At 50.3% G+C, this 6,169-nt stretch overlaps 1 non-coding gene across 1 annotated transcript; it reads left to right on the top strand.

The window, feature by feature from the left end:
- The first annotated feature begins 516 nt into the window (after positions 1–516).
- LOC142819192 (U6 spliceosomal RNA) lies at positions 517–623 on the top strand. Its single transcript, XR_012896986.1, has one exon. It is a non-coding gene; the product is annotated as a U6 spliceosomal RNA (small nuclear RNA).
- Positions 624–6,169: the final 5,546 nt, after the last annotated feature.

Below are 6,169 nucleotides of genomic sequence, written 5' to 3'. Positions count from 1 at the left end.
GGGCCTGCTCTCCCTCACCGAGGACGTGAAGAGAAAGCCTCCTTCTCTGAAGATCTCAATCGCCTTTGGCTCGATGCCCACCCCCCCCATACCGCGTCGACGCCTGGCCTCTCCCCCTGAGGCCCACCTGCCCTCGGCGCCGTCTCCCCGGACACGGACGGGTCAGGAGCCCTCACCCAGCACTTGGCCCGACTCCCCTCCCATCCTCACACCTGCTTGACCCTTCCCTCTTCCAGGCGCAGAGGACGGCACTCCCGCCACTTCACCGTATGCTGGCTCCCAGCATGCCTTGCTCTCATTCGCATGCCACGACCTGCGTCCGCTGGTCCCGCACGAAGGTTTTTTGCTGCTCCACTGGGTGGCGGCCTCACATGGGAGGCGAAGGACGCAAAGAGGAAATCTAGGACACTGCTCCACATGGGCTCCTTAGAACGGCTGGCCCGCCCTCGCTCGCCCTCACTTGGAAGACGCCACGGACGCTGAGGTATTTATAGCTCCGGGCCAGGCACCCTCCCTGTGCTTGCTTTGGCGGCACATATACTAAAATTGGAACGATACAGAGAAGATTAGCATGGCCCCAGCGCAAGGATGACACGCACATTCGTGAAGCGTTCCATCTTTTCTCTTCCCGCCCATCTAGTGTCCTCTGTGGGGAAAAAGGGCCTGCTGGGCAAGCTGGCTGCCTCTCGCTGCTTTCCCACCGCTCCTCTTTCGGCACCACGGCGTCCCCTGTAGCAGGGGCTGCGTTGCTCAGGCCTGAATGACTCCCAAGCCACATCGCGGAGAGAAGAGAATCCTCTCTTCACATGGACCTCTGCGGGGGCGGGGCGGGGATATGCCAGCCGCTTTGAATTATCCTTCTCCCCCGTTTGCTGCCTTTATCTGATAAAGGCAGGGAATTGAATATTCGATTAATTGATTGACTATCTGATAAGCCTTTGCTTATCGGATAATTGACTAACTGAGAAGTCTTTAAGATCCTTGTTTGGGGCAAGAGGGCTACTTACCCAGTCCAGTGGCCAGCGAGATAGCAAGTCCCAGCCCCAGCTGGCCACTCTGTTGCTGGTACAGCTGCTTCTACTGGTCACTCTGCACTTTAGTTATCCCCCATGCTCACGGCCCCCAGTGGTCACTCTGTCTTTTGTTCTCATTTGATCAGGCCCCTCTCTTTCCATGTTAGGGAAAAGAGTCCCATTCTAGGCAATTTCCATTTTTATGGCATAACCAGACCCTGCCTTGCTTTAAGTCAGGAGACAAGGAAGCTGCATATCAAATTTGGTGGTCGTAACTCTTACCATCTAAGAGTTCTTGAACAAACAGACACACATACCGATGGACAGATGTACTTTTCTAAAATACATAGAGCGATTTGAATGGTAACCTTGTAACTGCAGTTTTGTTGTTTTCAGAGCCTGTGTAGCAAGTGTTTACCTGTTCTATACCCATTTGATCATGTATTGTAAGGGCATTCAAACTGGTGGTTGTGTCCGCTCAGGTCACAGATTATTACATGGTGGGTTGCAAAGTGTGAGCCTCTACACTCCAAATCCCACTTCTCTCGAGCATTTATAATAGTGTTAAATATAAAAAGTGTTTTAATTCATAAAGGGTGTCACACTTAGATGCTTTCTGTGTTTTTGTGTGAAAAGGAGCATTAATATAAAACTTTGAGAACCACTGGTCTGTTGTATGTAGCTCCTCATTTTTAACAGCAGATTTAAGAAACAGTATTGTTTAATGTTCTTTGGAACGTGAAGGATCGGGGAGCTTTTACTATGCAAATGACTCTGGTGTAGAAGGCTTTTTTTTTTCTTTTTTAAAGTGGTTGGACTTCTCAGAGCCCAATTCTAGCATTTCATTCTGGCTTATCAATTCAGTGTCAACTTTGGTCATTTATTCATGATTGTCTGTTTTTATCTTCCAGAAATCATACTTATTTTGAATAGGTCTGACTTGCCATCAGTCACCCAACTTAGAAGCTCGTACTTTGTGATTTGTTTTCACTCTGGTTTTAGTTTTAAGCTTATTAGTAAGGTTGTGAGTAGGCAGTGTTATCATTATGAATTGGCACTTGCTAATCATTTCTCTTGTGGACAGCCATGCTTATCTCTTAATGTCCATCTAATATGTCTGAATATTTGCCATTCAGAGTACAGTGTGAGAACTCCTACTGTATATTTGCCAGTATATGAATGACTGAATTGTGAATGACAAAGGCTACGTCTACACTAGCCCCCTAGTTTGAACTAGGGAGGCTAATGAGGGCGACTGAAATTACGAATGAAGCATAGGATTTAAATATCCCGCGCTTTATTAGCATGTTCCCGGGCGGTCGCCATTTTGGAAACTGACTAGCCCGGAATAACTGCCCGCATCTACACGCTGCAGTGAAACGGGAGTTCAAAGTAAACCCCTAACTCAAATTAGCTGTTACTCCTCCTGGAATGAGTTTAAAGTTTGCAGACACAGTCTTTACTTTGATTGTACTTATACTCCAGTAAATCCCAGGACTGAATGGGCAGGTTTTGTTTGATTTGTTTAAATTGTGAAGCCAAGACAAAAAAGTAGCCAATAGAATCGTCTTCAGTTGATATTCGCTTTAGAACTTAAACTCCTGGACTGCCATTACTCAGGGGAGATATTCGCAGCCAGACTCAAGTCGCAGCCCTCACATGCGCTGTGGCCCCGTGGCCCCAGGGGCTTCCAAAGTTGAGTAGCCCCGATCCAGCCCAGAGCCGCCGGGGGGGCAAGCGGGGCAATTTGCCCAGGCCCCGCAGTATTGCTATAGAATTGCAACTTTTGTTATGGAAGGGGCCCCCGAAATTGCTTTGCCCCAGGGCCCCTGAATCCTCCAGCCCCTGCCATACGGCCCAGGGCAGGCATGTCCAAAGTCCGGCCCGCAGGCCAATTTCGGCCCATGTTCCGGTTTAATACGGCCCCACAGGTAATTTGGCAATATCTATCTTTTATGGCCCCCAACGAATCCATATGTATTGAGATGAATACATTGTAAAATCTCAGTTAATGTCAGTTGGTCTAAATCAGTTATAAATATATTTGGACACAACATGTATACTTGGTGTTATGTTCCTGTTCATATTTTTTGAACTTAAAAGTTGACAGACAACCTTTATTACCAATAATATGTAATGTACTTTACAATGTTCCTGACGTATATTTCAGCTTCCTGGATTTTTTTTTCATCTGGCCTTTAGATATGAAAGGCAGAGTGATTTAACTCCTGTTTAGATTTGTCATCCATGTGACGAAATGAAAAGTATGCCGTTTGCAATAAACTTTGCATAAAATAGTTAATTTGCATTTAATTTCAATGGTTCAAAGAATGTCAGGCAAAATGGTCGGCCCTCACGCATGTTCACTTCATCAAATCTGGCCCTCCTTGAAAAAAGTTTGGGCACCCCTGGCCCAGGGGAACCGCCACGCGCAGCTCGCCACGGGCAGCGGGACACGTGCTCAGGCGCGGTGCCGAGAGGCAGGGCACTTCAGTTGCCGCTCCCCACGACTCCGCCCGCGGCGCGGGGAGCCGCAACCCCTCCCCGCCGCTAGGGGGCGGGCGCGACGCGGCCCGCGCCTCCCCATGCGTCATCAGCCTGCGCCAGCGGTCGCGAGTCACGTGCCCCGTGTTTATCTCGGCTCGGCGGGTCGCGCGCACCTGCTGTGGCTGCTGCTGCCGCTGGGAAGTGAGTGAGCGAGCGAGCGGGCGGGTGGGGAGGGGACTCCGGGCCTGGGGCGCCCCCTACCTGAGCGGGACCGGCCCCGTCCCGCAGGCACTGCCCGGGCTGAGCCGCGCCTCCGAGCTCCGGGCCCAGCCCCCGCCCCCCGGAGAGGAGAGCGGCCCCATGGGGCAGAGGCGGGGCAGGCCCCGGGGCACAGCGGTTAAACGTGGTAGCCGTTACTGTTCCCTTCCGGGGGGGGGGGGGGGCGGCTGCACAAGAGACCATCGGGCGCTGCCCTTAGGCGTGTGTGGACGCCCCTGACCTCGGGGCGTGTAGCGCGGCCGGTCCCAGGTACGTTGGTGCTCCTGAGAGGTCTGGGGGGTAGAGGTCACGTCTATGGGTCAGGCTTTAGGAGAACCTCTTGGAGCCTGAACTGTGTGTGAGATGATTTAGAACATAAGAACGGCCGTACTGGGTCACATCAAAGGGCCATCCAGCCCAGTGTCCTGTCTCTCCACAGTGGCCTGCACCAGCCTCCCAGAGGGAGGGATCATAACAGGTAATCCTCATGTGATCCCTCTCCTGTCACCTACCTCTAGAGAAACACAGGCCAGGGACACCATTCCTACCCATCCTGGCTAATAGCCATTGATGGACCTAAGCCCCATCAGTCTATCTTTTTTGAATCCTGTTAAGTTCTAGCCTTCAGTGCATCCTCTGGCGAGGAGTTCCACAGGTTGACTGTGCATTGAGTGAAGAAAAACTTCCTTTTGTTTCTTTTAAACCTGCTGCCTATTAATTTCATTTGGTGGCCCCTAGTTCTTTTATTGTGGGAATAAGTAAATAACTTTTTCTTATTCACTTTTTCCACACCAGACCTCTATCATATCCCCCTTAGTCTCCTCTTTTCTAAGATGAAAAGTCCAAGTCTTGGTATATGTGTTTCTGTATGTGTATATATAAATATGACAATGTCTGAAATAGCATTTGCAGTGATGACTTAGAACACTAACATTTGCATAATTGTTATGAACTTCAATTTTACTAACTATTATTTCTCTTTATTTGTAAGCTTACAATGTCATTACCAGCAAAGAGATGCGGTAGACCCCCTGTACTGTCCTGCTTGGAAAAGAAAAAGAGGAAGCAAAGTCTTGATAGAAGAAGAGGGAAAACGAGAATCTATGTGGGAAACCATATTGATCGATGGTTGACTCTTAAGGAAAAATTAGATTTTAGAAATGATGCAGAAGTTGCAGGATTTTTACTAGATTTGTAAGTAAAATATCACCACATTTTATTACAATTATATGAACCAAAGACAAATCTCAAAGTTAATTCAATACCAAATATGTTTTTGTAATATAGATATGACAGCTATGACCCACTGTCAAAAGCATCAGTCTGTTCCCTGCCTGAAGCTGTGAGAAGGATTACAGTGAAAGGGGAAAGAGAGTTGCCAAACTTGCCAGATGACACTTCTTTAATAGCAGCAGATGGAACGTTAGTGACATTCTCTATTTCTACACGAATGGTATACATAAAGTTTAATGTGTGCTTAAAAGATCACAGGAGAGTCTTTTAAAATTAAAGTTCTGAGAGTTCATGTACTGCAAAATCAGCCCATTTTAACAAAATTGGAAACCTTAGAGTATTCATTGATATTGTACAGGCAGTCCCCAGGTTACGTACAAGATAGGGACTATAGGTTTGTTCTTAAGTTGAATTTGTATGTAAGTCGGAACTGGCTCCAGATTCAGCAGCTGCTGAAACTGATCAGTTGCTGACTACAGGAAGCCCTAGACAGAGTTGCTCTGCCCCCGGCTTCCTGGAATCAGCTGCTGATCAGTTTCAACAGCGGCTGAATCTGGACTCCTGGGACAGAACAGCTGGGGCACTGCCGGGTAGGTCCCCGCAGGACCAACCCGGCAGCACCCCAGCTGCTCTACCCCAGGCGTCCCACAACAAAAGCCTGGTCTGATGGGGGGGCGGGGGAGGGACGCACTAGCTGCGCCCCCTCCCCCGCCCAGCAGGTCCCTCCCCCGCCCAGCAGACCAGGGAGACCTGCGCCTCCGCGGCTTTGCTCCGAGGTCCCACTGCCTCTGCGGCTTTGCTCCTGTCTCCCTGCTGTGCTGGGGGGGAGTCCCCCCCCAGCACAGCAGGGAGACCCAAGCAAAGCCGCACAGGCGGCAGGACCCCGCTGCCAATGCGGCTTTGCTCCGGGGCAAAGGAGCAAAGTCGCATGGGCAGCGGAGTCCCGCCGCCTGTGTGGCTTTGCTCGGGTCTCCCTGCTGTGCTGGGGAGTCTCCCCCAGCACACCAGGGAGGCCCGGAGCAGCTTTTCTTGCCCCGGAGGACGCGGTGGCGGGACCGCTGCACTCTGGGCGGTCCCGCCGCCCGCAAGCTCCGGGGCGTAAAAAGCCCCGTTCGTAAGTGCAGATCCGACGTAAGTCGGGGACTGCCTGTACTGATATTTAGCCGTACTACGAAGTG

Source organism: Pelodiscus sinensis, chromosome 20 (genome assembly GCF_049634645.1).
Source record: "Pelodiscus sinensis isolate JC-2024 chromosome 20, ASM4963464v1, whole genome shotgun sequence".
Taxonomy (NCBI): domain Eukaryota; kingdom Metazoa; phylum Chordata; order Testudines; family Trionychidae; genus Pelodiscus; species Pelodiscus sinensis.
This window is presented reverse-complemented; position numbering and strand designations above follow the sequence as displayed.